We start from the raw sequence: 22,293 nt of genomic DNA, 5'->3' as shown, positions 1-22,293 counted from the left end.
ACAAAACATTATCAGAAGCAGCTGAAACACATACCACATCAACATATATGACTTCTATATGAGAAATAATGCTATTAAATTCTCCTTGATTGTGTCCGTCTCCGTGGTCAAGTGGTTCAAAAAACATAAAACCCCACACTGTCAAATAGATTTCAATATTTATTTACATTATGCACAGGTAACATCAACAAAGCATATGATACTTTTGTCATTCTCGTGAACTTTCACATGTCTCTGTAGACAAAACTTTCTTTTGAACTTTTCCCATAAACGGGACACAAGTGTTGTTCATCAACAATAAACGATTCCTGTAATGGATTTACATCTCCTCATCCTCGCCGCCACTGGCCATGGTCGAAAATGAAAACTGCAAAACAAAAAGATCATGTTATATTACCGTCTTATTCGACTATAATTTTATTTACAAATAATGTGCATGTATTTAAAGAGTTAATCCAAACCCGACCGTACGTTAAATTTATAGCAATAATTGTATGTGTGATGCGCCAGGCGAAAAGGGGAAGGTTGTAAAATATTGAAAAATTTAGACATTGATACGGTGTTAAAATTTTCTCTTTCATCTTTCAGAAATGTGTAGTAAATTATACATAATGTTATATTAGTATGTATAAATAAAATGGTAAATAGTCTTACATTTCAGACAGAAGCTATATCAATATGAAACTTGTCTCGTAACACTGCTGTAACAATGGCTTCTGTTTGTCACTATGTCAGAAATCTGTAAAAAATGAGAATAGGTGTTAAAACTAAGAAGCTGAACAAAGAAGAAAAACTTAACTAAGAAACTTTAAAAAATGGAATGCAAGCTACACGGGAATATCGGTAACGCATTTTTACTGCGCTGCAACTCGTATTTTTATCTCTTTAAAAGACACGTGCAATGGGATCCTTTTCTAAATTGCACCGCGGCGTACAGATTTTCTGCTCAATGTGTGTCCCCGTGGCGTACAGAAATTGCTTTCACCGCTGCGTACAGTCCTTTGTTTACGCTTTGCACCGCGGCGTACAGCATGCCAAATTTAAATCCTTTAAATCTATTTTAGCGGGTGTTGGCCAGAAAATAATGGACATGAAACAGCAGCTAGACAGTCTTCATACATGTGGACAAGTAATTTTATGGATGCATTCATTTTAGTCGAAAAATCGTCACTTTTATTTCGATTCCTCAACACGTTGCGTTCAGTTCAACATTACAGGAAGACGCTGTGGTTCGATCAAAAAAGATGATAAGCCTTTGATTTGCCGTTTCAAGCTCTTTCGTTTCATGTATTATCTATTGTAGAGGGCGTCATATTTTAAAAGTTCAGACCAAAATCAAACGACGCTTACCTTTCAACATTTCACGTCCGCCATCTTTAAAACACCGCGGATTTTCGGCGTACATAGTTTCCATACAGTGGATATGTTATTCTTATGTTTTTGAAAGTTACAATTTCAGTTTTAAATGTAAACTATAAAAGTATTAAAAAGTTTAGAATAATAAGTGTTTATAAGATACACCTGGGATGACAATAAGTAACTTTTAAAACGACATTTAAAGGAAAAGTACGTAAATTATCAAAGACGTAAGTATCTTCTTCTAGAAACTGCATAAATATATGGATCGCCTTTTTATCATTTCAAGAAATGTACAGTTAAGACAGAACGGCTCGGACAATTTATACCTTCAAGCATGTCTGGTTTTTGTAATATTATATAACTAATAATTTTATATTAAAGGTCCACTTACTAATGGTAATATTGCAACGCACTAAACAAAGTAACTGGATACTCTTACAATTAAAATAATATTGGAAAGCAATCAATATGTGCTTTAGAAATGCACACCAGAGTTTATGGAACAAAACTATTTCTTTCTGGCGCATTCATCAAACTAAAAAAGAAAATAATTTTTCAAGTGATGTCCGACAAAACATTGCTTCCCTTTCTGCTATTTGATTTTTTCCTGTCTTGTGAAACTTAATATTTTTCTCGTTTGTGTTTTTAAATTGATGTCATCATTATAAATGGGCCAGGCCATACATTAAAAATAAAAAATATGAAAGTGTGCAAATCGAAAATAAAATCTGTAAGAAGCAAAGAATGCAACCAAGAAGAATAATACAGGCTCTGTTTAACTAAGTTTATCCATGTGTGGTAATGGAATGTACAACATCCCCCTAGCACCGGCGGAACTCTATTACACACATGTTGAATGGAGTCCATGATCACAAAGGACCAGAAAATATAACAACACTAAATCCAAGTACAGTGAGATCTTTTTACAGCCGCTATACGGCACTTGAAAATTGCTGCTGTGGTAAATAATAAAATATGTAAAAAGATTCTTTGGAAGCAACAAATGCAACCAGGAAGAAGTCGTCATTTACGACATACATTGCACTAACAAAAGGTCACATCCGTTGCAAATGGTTTAGATCATTATATCTTAAATACAGAACTATTTGAATAAAGTTGCGAATATTTAATACCAGTACAAGAAAGTACAAATAGGATATGTGACGTCACAAAGAAATGAAAAATAATTAACATGCATTCTGTGGTTACCATTTCTTATAAATTCGCTTTCTGTTTTATTTAACCGCGGACTAAGGGTCAAAGGTCAAATGCCGAAAGCAGCATAATCATCACAAACCTGACAATTTTCAAGTGTTGATAATGATGAAAAATAAAAAAAAAAAATAAAAAACCCCAAAACAACAACAACAACAAAACAATTATTGGTGGGGTATGGGTGCATCATCGGGTTGACGGTGGTGACTGGGTGGAGGAACATGTTGATAGTTATTCATAGAAGATCCAAAAAAAAGAATGAATTTGGGGGTTGGGTGGAGGGCGATGGGTGTAATCATGCGGTGGGGGTAAGCGGGTGTGGGTACACAACTTCACATGTTGATAATAAATGTTCATGAAAAATAAAACGAAAGAAATTTAATGAAATTCTACTGAATGGTTAGTTTGTTACGCGTGCAAATATGTGGATTTTTAACAATTAAAGGGCAATAACTCTTGCTACTAAACAGATCCTGACGAAATTGTGTATGCACTACCACATTATGGTGATATAAATTTTCTTTAAGTTTCATAATTTTAGCTTAAATCTATCACAGGTTATGAAGCAGAAACTGCCATATTTATAGTACCATATATAGGTAATACTAGAAACTTCCAATGGCCAGAACTGGGCAATCTGTCTAAAACTTGACGGGCCGCATTTCTCAACTTGTATATGAAGTTTTACTTTAATGTTCCAAACCGCGTCCTAGATAGCTGTAAGTAAATAAACAAATAATAGGCCAGTAGTCTCGTTTAAAACAATCATTTTGTCAAGATAATTTTGACTGTTTGAATCCTACGTCAGTCTGAATTTTTTTCTATTTAGTATTACATTCTTTACGTAGGTTTGTTCTTCAACGGTTACTTATTCATTGTTTTGTTGTCATTTCGTATAAAGTCGGCAGCAGTATCTTTAAATTTATCAATACCGAAATTACGGACAATGCTTTTTAAAGTGAGAATAAGATTGTCATAAAATTTATAAAATCATCCCGCAGTTCTCTGAAATATCAAAGGTGAGCTTCAAAAGCATTACATCATTATCATATTTTTTGTATTAAAGCATAATTATATGTTAGTGTATTATAATGACATATTTCAGTTAACCACATTTACTTACTAGAGAGATTGAATTTGATCGAACATTAAGAAATCATACACACTTTTCTAGAGTTAAAACTATACGGGTCATCTTCTTCGTAAGTCCAGTATGTATATTCTAAGTTACGTGGTTCTCAGGTGGAAACCGTTCTACTGGTTCGCGTCCACGTGCCCTTGACCTACTGACCCTAAAACACTTTAGGGGTTATCACCTTCTTCAGCCCAATCGTGCATACAAGTTAAAATGATCTGGGTCAAGTGGTTCTCAGGTTATTTGACGGAATCCGCACTCTACAGACCGACCGACAGGTGCACAACATTATACCTTTCTTCGAAGGAGAGCATAAAAATATAATTAGAAATGTAGCCAATTTTATATTGAGGACATTTTATTTCACATTACTGTATAAACAAAGGTAAGTTTAACCCTTACCCTGCTAAATTTCTATAATGAACTTGTCCGTCTTGAAATTGGACAGGTACTATTAACTGTTAAAAGGGGTGCTTGCCAAAAAGAAATTAACTGAATACAAATCATGATCAGACTGCATGGATGTGCAGTCTGATCATGATCTACACTGGTCGCAAAGGCAGAACCAATCGTGTCCGGCGTTGAAAGGGTTAAATTCAAATGAAATATCTTTATTAGTTTAAGAGCTATTTAAGGAAAACAGCAATTCCAGTATTCATTTTTTCAATAAAAAAGAATGAATAACTTTGCCATCATTAAAAATTTCAATGACTGTTATGTATAACTATATTATGATTCTAGATTTGTTAAACGTTTCAATCAAGTGCATGCATAGGTTTAAGAATATTGAAGACATACTAAAAAAAAACAACAACAATTTTGCCACATTTCTAAGTCAAAATAAAAGGCAAAGTCATGGATCTGCAACCACAACCTCAGATCCCCTTACTAAATTCCTATTTGTTTAGTTCTGCCTATTGTCTTCTCTTTCAGGGCAAACCTATTACTTTAACTAGCGGTTACAAGCCGCCTTTTATGGAATGGCACGCTAGTCATTCAATATCATTGAAGTTAACTAGCAGCTTGTTGCCTGGCATCTATAGGGAGCTTCATTTCGTGCCAGTGTTTATGACAAAATATGTTGCAATTCAAAGTTTTAAGGTTCAAGTGAAGATCATATGAAGGCCAATGCCATCTTTATAGTATACAGAGGTCAGTCTATAGGTCTTGCCACATGGTTTGACGATTGTATGAACTAAATTTGGTCATTTATGTTGGCTACAGGATCAAAATGTTGAATATTCAAGTTTTTTTTATGTCCGAAGGGCATTCATTGTACGAGGGTTAATGCCATGTATTTATGTAGTCAGTTTCTAGGTCTCGTTACAAGGATGTTGAGAAAAAGTAGGAACTGAATCGGGTCTTTAATGTGAGCTGCAGGCGATCTGGTTCGTGAGCACGGACAGACAATTGGACAGTTCAATCGGCACATGCCCTGAGTCATAACAATATCCGGAACTATTGGTATCTCGTAAGTGAAACAGGACTGAACTTAAAAGTAGGAGTGACGCTATAAACACTTTCTTGCACTTTATTTATTAAGAAAATATCTTTAACAATTTTATATGGCACATTCTGTACAGTGAAAGTTCTGGTAGCAAAATTATTTCTGTTACTGCAATGGTCAAAGTTATCTGATTAATGGACAGCATAAAGATATGAAGAAACATAAAGGCAATGATATCCCTAGACCGCTCACCTCAATTATAGAAGTTCAAAATGATATAGACATATATATAAAAAAAACTTAACCACCCCATACACTAGATGCAACTAGTTTTCTGGCATATTTGTGAAGAAACCATCCTCCAGTTTCTACAAACTTTTTACAGAGTAAACAAGTCAATGAAGTAGTTCCATGAAATAAAAAGTACCCTACTGGAAGGCAACTAATTTTCTCTACTGCAGTATAAATACACCAACAATTTTAGATTTAGTCCATATGACACATGAGCTTCCACGGACAGGAAAAGATCAATGATGACTTTTGACCTTCTGGTGTGACCTTGACCTTTGCATTTAGGGTCTGGTTATTTCACATGTCATGTGACATGCCATATTGCCCCATAATGGGGAACATTTGCGTCAGGTAATATTATTATCCCTTATTTGATAAGTTATAGGCCGGAAAGAAAAAAGCTTACTGACCTTTAATCTTTAAGTCTGACATTGCCTTTAAGCTAGCGTTCTGGGTGTTGCACATGACATATTGTCTGATTATGGGGAAAATTTATGCTAAGTAATATTGTAATCCCTTGATGGAAGACAGAGTTCTGGGCAGCACGGAAAACATACCTTGTTTATGCCATGTTATTAGTCTGCCAAGTGTGACCTTGACCTCTGAGCTAGGGGTCTGAAGGTTGTGCATGACACCATCTTATCATGGGATACATTTGTGAACAGTAATATTAAAATCCCTTCAAAAATTGCAAAGTTTTGGACAAGGCACGAAACTAGATGCCCACGGGCATCATGTCGAGCATGCCCTTTGACCCCTAACTTTGACCTTGACCTTTGAGATAAATCCGTTTCCTTGAGTTAAACATTCATGCCAGATAAAAATATTAAAGATTACTCAATGCATGTCAAAGCTGTGCACCGGACAAGCTCTGAAATGACTTTTATCCTCACACTGTGACCTTGACCTTTGAGATAGGAAACTGGGGTTAGTGCATGACATTCCGTCTTACTGAGGTTAACATTCATGCCAAATATAAACAAGATTGCTCAATGCATGTCAAAGTTATGGTCCGGACAAACAAATCAGAAAGGACGGACGCACGCACATACACCGAACCGCCATTTGGACAACTGCGCCAGGCAATATTAAAATATCTTGATGAATGATAAAGTTTTGGATCTGAAACAAAGTTATGGATCAAGTGAAGAAGTTACGTTACTTAGCGTATGTCAGAAGCTGGACAGACAACAGACAGTAAGTTAACAACAGCTCACCAAAAGCTTATTGTCTTCAGGTGAGCAAATTGTCAGGAATCACACTGGTATAGCTAAAATGTCATACAATAATAAGTGAATGAAATATTGCCATGTAATAAAAAGTCCCCTACTCACTGACACCAGACCAGAAAGAAAATGCCTCTGTACATGTTATACCCTACCCCTAGGTATTCTATAGGAACCAATGTATTACTTCAAATTCAAAATCATTTCTAAGATGGATTTCATTCATCATTTTGAGTTTTATTGTATACTGTGAATATTTTGCATTCTGTTTCGGTTTGTTTACATTCGGCCTAACATCGCTGTGACCTCAAGACCGGATGTTCATTAGGGAAGTTCACGTAAGTTTTTTTTTGTAACGTTGTCGATAGCATAAAATATGCGAAGTATCTCTGCAGTATGAAATAGTGAGACAATGTGACTTGCGCACGATGGAAGATAAATTACCGCTTGTTCAATATGCTTGGTACTCATTCATCGAAGTGCGCGTTTTATGTGACAAATGTGCCGCTTGAAATGGGTTAGTGCATTTTCCCGTTCATGACAATAGTTCTTATAGAATACCTAAGTGTATGGTATAACATGTACAGGGGCATTTTCTTTCTGGTCTGGTGCCAGTGCCCCTACTGGAATATCAGTTCATTATGATGTCTAAACAATATTATATTATAAAATCAATATGTTATAACAAAACACTTGGAATGAAATTTGCATATACAAAAGCCTACTGTTGTTGATTGTTTCATAACCTATATAAATATAAACAAGGTGCTAGAATGTCACAATATATACACACATCATAGCAAATTTCTTTACACTAGCACCTGTATTTTCATACGGAATTTTTTCTTGGCCAATTATAAAAAAGTTATAAAATAAGTTATTTATAGTAACAACAAAGGGAAGAAAAAAAAAAAAAAAAAAACAAGGTCATTGACCCTAAAGCGCTCATCGGAGTACAAGGCTTCAAAGGTGTCTGTGTAAGTACAGGGTTAGATTTCTTCTATATAAGCCTATATTATATACATGTCACACAAGTTTTTTAAACCTAGGGCAATAATATAAATCATTACGATACAACTATTATTAATTCAGAGAAGAAGATTTTCAATGTTTCTTTTGTAAAAGCCTATAGAAAGTACAGACACAGGGGCATGGCCATTTGTTTTTACCTTAGAGTGATAATTCGGACAAGTATGGATCGAGTCAAATCCTTATATCACATGCCAAATATCAAAGCTCCTGAAAAAAGATTTTTAAAATCTGATCGCTATAAACCTATCTTTTCACCAAAAAACCCTTATGTTCAATGACCCGGAACCATTTAAACAATTTTAAAAGACGTCTACCCAGAGATCATTTGTGTAAAGTTTCATCAAAACCCATTCAGTGGTTTTTGAGGAAATACTGTTTAAAAAAAAATGTTGATGAAAAGTGATCACGCCCTCTTGCGGCTATTTTTGGATGAATCACAAAATTTTGAGCGCTTTTTGTTGAAAGTCAAACAAGAACCATTTGTGTAAAATTATTTTAGAATCGGACAAACATTTTCACACAAGAATATTTTTAAAGTTTCCACTATATACATATAGGGAAAATTGATCACGCCCTCTAGCAGTCATGTTTTTGACGAATCTGTATATTTTCAACAATCTTGGTAGAGGGTCACACAAGGACCATTTGTGAGAAATTATTCTAAACTCGGACCAGTAATTTCACACAAGAAGATTTTAAACTTTTCACTATATACATATATGAACTGACCACGCCCTCTGGCGGCCAAATTTTTGTCGAATCAATCTTAGCAGACGGTCACAAAAGAACCATTTGTGTGAAATTATTCTAAAATCGGACAAGCAGTTTCACAAGAGTTGATTTTTAATTTTTTTCACTACACATATATATATATATATATATGAAAAAGTGACCACGCCCTATGGCAGCAATGTTTTTTTGAAGAATCGATGTTATTTGAACAACCTTGGTACAGGGACACACGAGTTGATTTTTAAATTTTTCACCATATACATATAGCGAAAAAAGACCCCACCCTCTGACAGCCATGTTTTTTGACGAATTGATGTTATCTGAACAATCTCGGTAGAGGGACACACAAGAACCATTTGTGTAAAAATATTTTAAAATCGGGCCAGCAGTTTCACACAAGAAGATTTTTAAAATTTTCACTAACATATATAGGGAAAAGTGACCACGCCCCCTGGCGGCCATGTTTTTTGACGGATCAGTATAATTTGAACAATCTTGGTAGGAGGTGACATAAGGTTTAGAAGGAGATGTCGTTTGAAGATTTTTTCTATTTTTAGCTCTGGCAGCCCCTATGTGCAACAAAGCGAAACCGTCTAAACAACTTTGGTAGAGGGTCCCCAAGCAACATCCTGGCCAAGTTTCATCAAAATCAGTAGTTTTAGAGGAGATGTCATTTAAACATAATTGTTGACAACGAACGACTTGGTGCACCGACGGACGCACCGACGGACACAGTCTGATCACAATACCTCACTATAAGCACTGTGTGCTCAGGTAAGCTAAAAAATCTACATAAGTCCATAGAAAACTCTCTGTCAGGTAGAGATAGCTCAAAATACAACTAAAAATTGGATGTAACATGCATGTTGTACCACAGGAAGTGGTCCCGACTTTTCCTTTAGCCCAATCATAAAAAAGTTACAATATAAGCTACACATAGTATAAACTAAGGGAAGTAATTCTAAAAACAAGAGGGTCACTGACCCTAAAGCGCTCAACCGTGTACAAGGCTTCAAGTGTGTTTGTATAAGTAAGTTTCTTCTATGTTAGCCTATATTATATACATGTCACTCACACTTTGAACCTAGGGCAATAATTTAAACAATTATGATAGACATTACAAATTTGATATCACACAACAAATATCTAGGCTCTGGCGAGTGACCACACCCCGGCAGCCATGTTTTTTTTGACGAATCGGAAAAAAATGGAACAAACTTGGTAGAGGTTCACACAAGAACCATTTGTTCAAAATTAATTAAAAACGGGCCAGCAGTTTCAAACAAAAAAGATTTGTGATGTTTCCGCTTAATACATATAGGGAAAAGTGACCATGCCCCTTGGTGGCAACTATTGACGAAACAAAATAATCTGAACATTTTTGGTAGAGGATCACACGGACCATTTGTGTAAAATTATTTTAAAATCGGACCACCAGTGTCACACAAGAAGATTTCTAAAGTTTCAACTATATACATATAGGGAAAAGTGACCACGCCCTCTGACGGCTAATTTTTGAGAAATTAAAATAATTTGAACAATCTGGGTAGAGGGTCACACAAGGACCATTTGAGTAAAAGTATTCTAAAAATCGGAGGAGCAGTTTCATACAGGAAGATTTTTAAAGTTTCCACCATATACATATTGGGAAAAGTGACCACGCCCTCTGGTGGCCATGTTTTTTGACGAATCCGAATAATCTGAACAATCTTCGTAGAGGGTCACACAAGGACCATTTGTGTAATTTTTTTCTACAAGAGATCACAGAGTGATCTTGGCGCCCACCATTGAATCATTTTTTAATTGTTCCAAATTTCAAGACTAACTAAAATCCTAAAGGTAGGTAACTAATAATTATAACTATTAATTCAATCCATACCCTAAACAAGAGAGATGACACCTTTACTAGGGTAGTCTATTCTCTGCTGAGGTGTAATAAGAAAATAATGAACAACTTGAATCATTATCTCATTATTGTCTGCAGACTTTATGATCCTTCTACGGGTAAGGCCATAAACAAGAGGACCAAGAGGGCACTAGGTCGCTCACCTGAAAAACACACCATAACAGTGTAAATATGTTTGACCTAGTTATTTCATGGAAACAAATATTCTGGCTAATTTTCATTAGGATTGGACCAAAAATGTGGTCTCTAGAGTTTGAAAAAAGTATTTTTTGATATGACCTAGTGACCTACTTTTAGACCCGTATTCAAACTTGACCTAGATTTTATTAAGGCAATCATTCTGACCAAATTTTACGAAGATCAATTGAAAAATACATCCTCTATTGCATACACAAGGTTTTTATTTGATCTGACCAAGTGACCTATTTTTTAATTCCAGATGACTAATATTCAAACTCAACCTAGATTTTATCCCTGCAATCATTTTGACCAAATTTTACGAAGATCAATTGAAAAATACAGCTTCTATCGCATACACAAAGTTTTTCTTCAATATGACCCAGTGACCTACTTTTTTACCTCAGATGACCCATATTCAAACTCTACCTGGATTTCATCAAGGTTATCATTCTGACCAAATTTCAAGATCAATTCATAACTAGAAGATGCTTTTGCAAAAAAGCGCATGTCTCCCCAGGGTTTTTTCTTTCTGTTTTGGGAACATAGCCTATACCCCCAATACTGGGAATTTTGATGCGTAAATGTTCCAAATTGGGAAATATTTAGTCCCATAGGATATAGTAAGGATGTGTTTAAGCACTTTCTCATACACTTGTTACACATTGTGCAACCTCTTTAATAACATACTGGCATTACAAAATTGTCCTTAATTTGGTCAATATTTGTGCAATTTTGATGAAATATTTTTTCAGAATGTAGATTGGGAATTTTTGTAGTCATTTTGGGAAAAATAAATACTTTTTGGCACTGGGAATATAGCCGAATAACGGCTATAAAAACGGCCGAAAAAAAATCCTGCTCCCCCAATGCACAGTGGTATAGGCAAGAAGTCAATAGGAGTCAGGAGCGAAAATCAAAGAGACACTGATGGTTGGCTGCAATAGGGATCATCTACTTGGCATGTCCAGTCATCCTGCTAAGTTTCAACACTCTTGGCCTAGTGGTTCTCAAGTCATTGTTCAGGCTCCTGTGACCTTGACCTTTGATCAAGTGACCCCAAAATAAATAGGGGTCATCTACTCTGCATGTCCAATCATCCTATTAAGTTTCAACATTCTAGATCAAGTGGTTCTCAAGTTATTTTCCGGAAATGATTTCACATGACCAGGCCCCTGTGACCTTGACCTTTAATAGACTGACCCAAAAATCAATAGGGGTCATCTACTCTGCATGTTCAATTATCTTATGAAGTTTCAACATTCTGGATCAAGAGGTTCTCAAGTTATTGATCGGAAATGGTTATCAATGTTCAGGCCCCTGTGACCTTGACCTTTAACGGAGGGACCCCAAAATCGATAGGGGTCATCCACTCTGCATGAGCAATCATCCTACGAAGTTTCAACATTCTAGGTTGAGTGGTTCTCAAGTTACTGACCGGAAATTGTTTTCCATGTTCAAGCCCCTGTGACCTTGACCTTTAATAGAGTGACCCCAAAATTAATTGGGGTCATTTACTCTGTATGTCCAATTATCCTATAAAGTTTTAACATTCTGGGTCAAGAGGTTTTCAATTTATTGATCAGAAACGGTTTTCCATGTTCAGGCCCCTGTGACCTTGACCTTTAACAGAGTGACCCCAAAATCGATAGGGATCATCTACTCTGCATGATCAATCATCCTATTAAGTTTCAACATTCTGGGTCAAGTGGTTCTCAAGTTACTGACCGGAAATGTTTTTCAATTTTCAGACCCCTGTAACCTTGATCTTTAACAGAATGACCCCAAAATCAGTAGGGGTCATCTACTTTGCATGTACAATCATCCTATGAAGTTTCAATATTCTGGGTCAAGTGGTACTCAAGTTATTGATTAGAAATGGTTTTCAATGTTCAGGCCCCTGTGACCTTGACCTTTAACAGAGTGACCCCAAAAACAAAAGGGGTCATCTACTCTACATGACCAATCATCCTATGAAGTATCAACATTCTGGGTCAAGTGGTTCTCTAGTTATTGATCAGAAATCGTTTGCAATTTTCAGACCCCTGTGACCTTGACCTTTGACGGAGTGACCCCAAAATCAATAGGGGTCATCTACTCTTCATGACCAATCACCGTATTAAGTTTCAACATTCTGGGTCAAGTGGTTCTCTAGTTATTGATCGGAAATGGTTTTCAATGTTCAGGCCCCTGTGCCCTTGACCTTTGATGGAGTGATCCCAAAATCAATAGGGGTCATCTACTCTGCATGTTCAATTATCCTATGAAGTTTCAACATTCTGGATCAAGAGGTTCTCAAGTTATTGATCGGAAATGGTTATCAATGTTCAGACCCCTGTGACCTTGACCTTTGACGGAGTGACGCCAAAATCAATAGGGATCATCTACTCTTCATGATCAATCATCCTATTAAGTTTCAACATTCTGGGACAAGTGGTTCTCTAGTTATTGATCGGAAATCATTTTCAATGTTCAGGCCCCTGTGACCTTGACCTTTGATGGAGTGATCCCAAAATCAATAGGGATCATCTACTCTTCATGACCAATCATCCTATTAAGTTTCAACATTCTGGGTCAAGTAGTTCTCTAGTTATTGATCGGAAATGGTTTTCAATGTTCAGGCCCCTGTGACCTTAACCTTTGACGGAGTGACCCCAAAATCAATAGGGGTCATCTACTCTTCATGATCAATCATCCTATTAAGTTTCAACATTCTGGGACAAGTGGTTCTCTAGTTATTGATCGGAAATCGTTTTCAATGTTCAGGCCCCTGTGACCTTGACCTTTGATGGAGTGATCCCAAAATCAATAGGGATCATCTACTCTTCATGACCAATCATCCTATTAAGGTTCAACATTCTGGGTCAAGTAGTTCTCTAGTTATTGATCGGAAATGGTTTTCAATGTTCAGGCCCCTATGACCTTGACCTTTGACGGAGTGACCCCAAAATCAATAGGGGTCATCTACTCTTCAATGTCAATCATCCTGTCAAGTTTCAACATTCTGGGTCAAGTGGTTCTCTAGTTATTGATCGGAAATTGTTTTCAATGTTCAGGCCCCTTTGACAGAATGACCCCAAAAACAATAGGACTCGTCTACTCCAGCAGCCCTACAACCCTTTGAAGTTTGAAGGTTCTAGGTCAAATGGTTCTCCAGTTATTGCTCGGAAATGAAGTGTGACGTACGGACAGACGGACGGACAGGGCAAAAACAATATGTCTCCCCCAGAGGGGAGGGGGGGGGGGGGGGGGGCATAAATACAACTTCTATCGAATACACATTGCTTGTCTTTGATTTGACTTAGTGACCTGCGTTTTTAATCCCAGATACCCCATATTAAAACTCGACACAGATTTCATCAAGACATTCATTCTGACCAAATTTCAGGAAGATTAATTGAAAAATACAGCTTCTATTGCACAAGGTTTTTTCTTTGATTTAACCTAGTGACCTACTTTTTGACCTGAGATAACCCATATTCTAACTCGACCTAGAATTCACCGAGGTGATAAAGATCAATTGAAAAATACATCCTCTATCTCATACACAAGCTAAATGTTGACAGACGAAAGACGAAATGCGATCACAATAACTCACCTGAGCATTGTTCAGGTAAGCTATAAACCAATTAACTTCTCTGAGTGCCACTGGATATAAAAAAATATATTAGAAATAAAAATAAACAAAAGGACATAACTCACACAAAAATTGTTGAACCAGTCTGGTTTTCAGGGGTACACTAGGGTACCAATGCATCATTCTGACAATGTTTGGTCAAAATGCCCCAGTAGTTTCTGATTTGTTTGTTTGTTTTGGGTATTTCAGTTATGTAACGGCAGGCAGTTAACCTAACCAGTGTTCCTGGATTCTGTACCAGTAAAAAACCTGTTCTCTTCAAGTAACTGCCAATTTCCCCACATGAATCAGTGGTGGAGGACTAATGATTTCAGACACAATGTCGTTTATCAAATACATGTAGTCACGGAGAACATATGCCCCGTCCGAGGATCGAACTCACGACCCCGCGATCCGTAGACCAACGCTCTACCTACTGAGCTAAGCGAGCGGGCTCAGTAGGTTCTGAGGAGATGCGATAACGAGAAATTGTTAACGGACGGACGGACGAACCACGGAGTGATTTGAATAGCCCACAGTTTCATGATGGTGGGCTAAAAATCGGACAAGCAGTTATACAAGAAGATCTTTAAAGTTTCCTCTATGTACATACTGGGAAAAGTGACCACGCCCTCTGGCGGCCATGCTTTTTTGACGAATCAAAATAAAGCGTTCTTAAAAAACTAAGCAGTAACCATTTTCAGTCTCAATGTCACAGTGACCTTGACCTAAAAACAGATGGCGTCATCTACTGACCACATGCAACCATGCTATGAAGTTTGACGAACGTATGTCAAGGCGTTCTTTAGCTATTGAGTAGAAACCGTTTACAGTATCAAGGTCACTGTGATCTTTACCTACTAACGCCAAGAATAAATGGGGTAATCTACTGACAACAGGCAATCATCCTTTGCAGTCTGGCCCTTGAAGGACCAGTGTTCTCTATTTACTAATCAGAAACCAAATGGTCAATCGACCGACAATGCGCAAAACAATATTCACTACTATTCTTCGAAGGAGGTCATAATATAGCAGGTCAATAAACTAGACATCTACTTTTAAGCTTCAGATGAACATCACTATTACAGACGCAAATGTATATGTAAGTTCATAGAACAATCTTCATCTTTATCTCTATATATAAAGTATATTACATGTCTTTCCATAATGGATTTATTTTAAAAGAATTGAAACGAGAGTTGTCACTGTTAGTGACAAATGTCCCCGAAGCGTGCCCAAGAATGCTACAGCAGTCTGGTCAAAATAAGCCAGAATAGTTTATAGTTTAGATATTATTTATTTAGTAACCAGACGAAAAAAGGATCTCCAAAGGTGACCTTAACATTGGAGCTAGGGGTTCTGGGTCTTGCACATGACACATCAACTAATTACAGGTAACATTAAATTTTGTGCCAAGTAAATTCAAAATCCCTTGATAAATGGCAAAGTTTTTGACCGGACAAGAAACAGATCCTGTTAACATTTGACTTCTAAGTGTGACCTTGACTTTGGAGCTAGGGGTCAAGGTCTTGCGCATGACACGTCATATCAATATTGAAAATATTTATGCCATGTAATTTTAAAATCCCTTTATCGAGTTATGAACTGGACATGAAACAGACCCAAACTTCTGACTTCTAAGTGGTACCTTGACATTTGAGCTTGGGTCTGTGCCTTGTGCACGACACGTCGTCTCATTATGTAAAAATTTAAGCCAAGTGATTTCAAAATCCCTTTACGGATGGCAGTTATAGACCGGACGCAAAACAGACCATGCTAAGAGAGCAGTCTGGTGTCACAAAAAAGTGTCCGCATCATTACTGTGTGAATGCTACTCAAATCTCTTGATAAATTTTAATCAAAACTGTCAAAATGCAGAACGTTTCTGTACTGTTTCATACACATACGAGCATACAACTTGGTATGATTTCAGGTGTAATAAATCATACGTTTAATCTACTGAATTAAGGCTTGAATGATGCTTAAATTGCAGCAAATAAGCGAACATCATAAAGCTAAATATTACGTCCCTACATAAATAATCTGTAAAAAGACGTTTCATAACATAAAATATTTCTTACAGTGTGTTCATTACTGTAAAATAGCAAACTAAACAAGAAAATATCACCATATTTTGAAACTGATCAAACCATACCTATGTTGGTCATTGCGACACCAAGAAAAGCTATTTAAAAGGTGTTTTATAGGTAGGATTTAAAATCCAAGCAATATATTTTTTGAGCTCTCATGTTTGATCATGAGCTATTGCACAGGAGTCTTGCAAGAGACACATTGTCAGACTGATACGAAGTATTTAAATATATATCCATGATTAAATAAATATTGAGAAAACAACAAAATCACAAAAACTTGACCTTGTGTGGCCTTGGTCTTTCGAGTAAGAGATTGAATTGGGTCATCACCTCATAAAACCAAGTGCATGTAAATTAATATGTGCATAGAAATGTCACCGATCTCTCTAAATATCACAGATGGACGGGTTTATTCAACAATGAAGTCTCGAACGCTATACGAAGGTACTTATCATTTTCAACAAACAGCAGGTACAACAAGTGGGCATTAAATGTCTTAATTCGCTAACCTGTTCTTAATTGTTTGGCCTAATGGTCCGTCACTCAGGACCATATGAACAAATGTAAGAAAGGACTATCCAAGGATGTTGCAGACCAAGTATTGGGAAGATCCACCTAGTGGTTCATGAAAAAAGCTGTTAAAAGGTATTTCTATTTTACGCTTTGGTGCTCTCACAGTCTGCAATGGAATATATATATTTATTGAAGACGCACAACTTCAGCATCAATAGCAGCTCTGTTGTGTACATGCAATGTTTCTGATGAACAAAGATTAAACATTCTATCAAAATCATAGACTTCACAAAAATATCGTGCAACAAAATAACTTGAAACAGAAAATCATGATCATTCCGCAAAAATAACAAACAAATACGTTTTCCATTGACCATGCCGTAATAATAATTCAATATTCAAACATACGAATATGAGGAGTTTCACATATGTGAAACATGAACAAAAGCTACAATTGTTTTGGATCAAAACTGAGAAAGAGAACGCAAAAGAATAGATATAATATAAGCATATATGAACAGTTATTTCTTGTAAAATATAATAAAACAGTATGTGATTATTAACATTTTTTCTAGAAGCCACTTAAAAACCTCTCAGTAGCTGTCTGCATAAGTTCAGTATCACTATATTGTATTGCCAATTCCTCCTCAGTTGCCTAGAAGACACATAAATAAATATTAACACCAAAGGATAAACAATTAACATGATATATAGATATCGTTATGGTACATATTCGATAATTATGAAGTTTTGTTTCGCAATTCTCTCACCTTAAGCAAGTTTTTCTGGTGAAACTTTATACAACAAGTTTTGTTTCAACAATTATCCAGAGATAACAAGTAAATTAAGTCACTTTGTATCCTCTACCAAAAGGGATAAAGATTTCACCTATGAAATGGCATCCTCTGCCTTCAAAAAACACGTAAATGAAACTGAATTTCTGTATTACAAAAATTACTCATTCTAAGTTACTGATCGAAAACCATTTTCCTATAGTAAGTAACAATGGCCCCAACCAAAGCTATCCAAAATAAAATAAAGAAAAGGACCCTATTTACCAGGTTTAGTCTGCTTATCTCGTTCCTAACTGAAATTATCAGGACAACTTTCTTTTATAGCAACGATGATCTTGACCTCAGCTACCCATAATACATCTAAAATCATGGCATCCTTGCCAGCTTCCTAAATTCCAATTTTGGACACAGTAACCTATTCCTTACTGAAGTTAATGAGCAGAAGAAATTTTCAATTTTAATACATAAGTACTATAAGTTATAAATCTTGTGTTCCTGAAGCAATTTAACTTGATCTTGCAGGGCCACATTTCCCAATTACGATTAACAAGATGTTTCGAACCAAGTCTGAGATATGACTTCAGATGGACAGAAAAAGGAATTTGTTTGTTTGTTTTTGGTTTAATGCTATTTGTCAACAGTATTTCAGTTATGTTACAGCGGGCAGTTAACCTAACCAGTGTTCCTGGATTCTGTATCAGTGCAAACCTGTTTTCCACAAGTAACTTCCCCACATGAATATGAGGTGGAGGACGAATTATTTCTTTTTTGGATTTAACGTCGCACTGACACATGACAGGTCATATGGCGACTTTCCAGCAAAATATTTAGTCTTCGGACAGACAGACAACTTGAAACCAGTATACCCCCATCCCTAACAACTTCGTTGTTCAAGGGGTATAATTGCCAAAAACCTTTTTATCTCTAAGTGTGTCATTGACCTTTAGCTTCAGGTCTGAGTCTGAAATGCGACATATTTTGTTATGGGGACTGTGACAAGAAACTTGATTACCCATCGATGCAAAAAGTATCATTCACCAGACAATAACAGATTTGTAAGTATGACCCTATGATCTAGCATAGGGGAAGTTTGAGTCAAGTGATTTTGAACAGCCAGCGCTCGTTGTAAACATGGTTTATAGCAGCAACAAATAATTGGCCACTTTTATCAAACTGTGCTCAAATGAGCAAACATTTCAAATTATTCTTAAATGATTTCGAGACAGACAACCAGTAAGAAAAGGTGACAAATTGATGCCCCAAATATTATGTTTTAGGAACTTACAAATGTTTTATCCATACAAGTCAAAGAATGGACGTACGCACATTAACGCCGTCGATATATATCTGTAGAAAATGATCCAGATGACCTCTTTTCTCTTTCAACTGAAAATATAATATAGTAAAACAAACTTAACTAGAAGAAGCCTAAATCAGCCACACATTTGAGGATTAGTCACAATGTACATACATGATTTCTTCGATAGTAGAACCGGTAAACATTAAAAAATGAAAACCAGATGTGTGTACATAAGACACAAGTATCATAAACTTCTTATCACTACTCGTATGTTACTTGTTGACAATTGTGGACTAAATATACAATTAATTTTTCTTCATTTGTAGAAATATAATCTAGTAAAGTTTTATGTAAATAATCATTTGCGATTCGTGAAATATTTTGTAAAAAAACTTGAAAGTGGATAATTATATTCTTATATAGAGTTTGAAGACAGCGCCCCGGTAGCCTTGTGGAAGAGCGCCTGCTTCAAGTGCGGGAGGTTGTGAGTTCAATTCCTGGGCACGTCATATCAAAGACGTAAAAATGTCTCACTCGAAGCGTAGAATTCTTAATGTGAGGAATACATCCAGCTGATTTACGGAAGTTCAATGGTTCTACCCAGGTGTCCGCGTTTTAAGAAATGAAAGGGCACCATGAAAAGCTTGAAAATCGCCATATGACCTATATGTATGTTGGTGTGACGTTAAAACCAAACAGAAACAAATGGTTTACCATTATTAGTGTAAATTCAGTTAGCAATAATTATATAATTATTGTTAAATAACATTTCAACACAACTTACTATTCCTGCTGATTGTATCTCCTTGTGTTTGTGTTTCAGCATGACCTACAAAAAGAAAATGTTAAAAATACCTCCATAAAATGTCTTCTTTTATAGTCATAAGGTATTTCACCCCGAAATGTAAGATACAATTAAACTTGACATTCAATTTGTATGACAGATACAGGATAATTTTGCTGACAATTGCAAACACATTTATTGGGAAGACAAGAGGACCATGATGGTCCTGAATCGCTCCCCTGTCCCCACATGACCCAGTTTTGAACTGAGCATGACACGGTTTTTTCTATTATTTGACATAGTGACCTAGTTTTTGAGCTCATGTGACCCAGTTTTGAACCTGACCTAGATATCATCAAGATAAAACTTTTGACCAATTTTCATGAAGATCTATTGAAAAATATGGCCTCTAGAGAGGTCACAAGGTTTTTTATTATTTGACCTACTGATCTAGTTATTGACGGCATGTGACCCAGTTTCGTATTTGATCTAGATATCATCAAGGTGAACATTCTGACCAATTTTCATGAAGATCCATTCAAAAGTATGGCCTTTAGAGAGGTCACAAGTTTTTTCTATTTTTAGACCTACTGACCTAGTTTTTGATCGCAGTTGACCCAGTTTCAAACTTGATCTAGATATCATCAAGATGAACATTCAGACCAATTTTCATACAGATCCCATGAAAAATATGGCCTCTAGAGAGGTCACAAGGTTTTTTTATTATTTGACCTACTGACCTAGTTACTGACAGCACGTGACTCACTTTCAAACCTGACCTAGACATTATCAAAATGAACATTCTGACCAACTTTTAAGAAAATCCATTCATAAATATGGCCTCTAGAGAGGTCACAAGGTTTTTCTATTTTTAGACCTACTGACCTAGTTTTTGACCGCACTGACCCAGTTTCGAACTTGACCTAGATATCATCAAGATGAACATTCAGACTAACTTTCATACAGATCCCATGAAAAATATGGCCTCTAGAGAGGTCACAAGGTTTTTCTATTATTTGACTTTCTGACCTAGTTTTTGATGGCACGTGACCCAGTTTCAAATTTAACTTAGATATTATCAAGGTGAACATTCTGACCAATTTTCATGAAGATCCATTAAAGGGTATGGCCTCTAGAGAGGTCACAAGGTTTTTCTACTTTAAGACCCACTGACCTAGTTTTTAATCGCAGTTGACCCAGTTTCAAAACTGACCTATATATCATCAAGATGAACATTCAAACCAATTTTCATACAGATCCCATGAAAAATATGACCTCTAGAGAGGTCACAAAGTTTTTTTCATTATTTGACCTACTGACCTACTTTTTGATGACACGTAATCCACTTTCGAACTAGACCTAGATATCATCAAGATGAACATTCTGACCAATTTTTATGATCCAATCACAAGTATGGCCTCTAGAGAGGTCACAAGGTTTTTCTATTTTTAGACCTACTGACCTAGTTCTTGATCGCACGTGATCCAGTTTCGAACTTGACATAGATATTATTAAGATGAACATTCAGACCAACTTTCATACAGATCCCATGAAAAATATGGCCTTAAGAGAGGTCACAAGGTTTTTCTATTATTTGACCTAGTGACCTAGTTTTTGAAGGCACGTGACCCAGTTTCAAACTTGACTTAGATATCATCAAGTTGAACGTTCTGACCAATTTTCATGAAGATCTTGTGAAATATATGGCCTCTAGAGAGGTCACAAGATTTTCTATTTTTAGACCTACTGACCTAGTTTTTGATTGCACGTGACCCAGTTTCGAACTTTACCTAGATATCATCAAGGTGAACATTCTGACCAATTTTCATGAATATCTTTTGAAATATATGGCCTCTAGAGAGGTCACAAGGTTTTCTATTTTTAGACCTACTGACCTTGTTTTTGAAGAAACGTGACCCAGTTTCGAACTTGACCTAGATATCATCAAGATGAACATTCTGACCAACTTTCATAAAGATTCCACAAAAAATGTGACCTCTAGAGTGGTCACAAGCAAAAGTTTACGCACGCACGGACGACGGACGCTGCGCGATCACAAAAGCTCACCTTGTCACTATGTGACAGGTGAGCTAAAAATCAGTGATTCGCACAAAGCGGTTTATACGGATATGGGCCGCAGCGAGAACAATATTGATAGAGAGAAAATTCTCAAAAACGATGTAAAAAGCTAAATCAAGATGGAGGATGTAGAACATTTGGCAGTGGAAAATAATGGTATATCTGTTATATTCTTTGGCAGCAATGTTTTATCTAACAGACAAAATCAACATTATAAACAAGAGGGTCATGATCACCCTGAATCGCACACCTGAGTAATATGAGCCACATGTTTAAAATGGCAAACTGAAACTAAAATATTAAGAAAGTTGGTCAGAAGGCCACATTCACGGTCACTGGAAGTCAGTTTTAAGATTGGTGTGCAAAACTGTACATTTCATCCAAATTTCAAGGCTGTATCTTAAACAATTAGAAAGTAAGTCAGTAGGTAAAGGTCACGGTCAAGTGTCCCTAATCATTTGTGATCATCAGATTATTATAATTAAACACTCTAGGAAATATGATCAGATATTTTTCAAGTATTTACTCCTATATAACCCATATTACAAGTGACACCCATGGCGGTGCCTCTTTTCAGCCCTCGGGCATAATTTG

General features: G+C 36.3%; 1 protein-coding gene and 1 long non-coding RNA gene across 4 annotated transcripts in view; one reads left to right on the top strand and one right to left on the bottom strand.

Annotated features, from left to right (window-relative positions):
• LOC123551167 (titin homolog) overlaps positions 1-22,293 on the top strand; it is a 280,515-nt gene that overhangs the window by 102,107 nt on the left and 156,115 nt on the right. The window lies entirely within an intron of this gene.
• Positions 15,922-19,815, bottom strand: LOC128556249 (uncharacterized). The gene is made up of 3 exons (XR_008370512.1): positions 19,621-19,815; positions 18,822-18,922; positions 15,922-17,397 (listed from the first exon to the last, which is right to left on the bottom strand). It is a non-coding gene; the product is annotated as an uncharacterized LOC128556249 (long non-coding RNA).

This window comes from Mercenaria mercenaria, chromosome 4, assembly GCF_021730395.1.
Source record: "Mercenaria mercenaria strain notata chromosome 4, MADL_Memer_1, whole genome shotgun sequence".
Lineage (NCBI taxonomy): Eukaryota > Metazoa > Mollusca > Bivalvia > Venerida > Veneridae > Mercenaria > Mercenaria mercenaria.
Note: the sequence above shows the minus strand (reverse complement) of the source record. Positions and strands in the feature narration are given on the sequence as shown.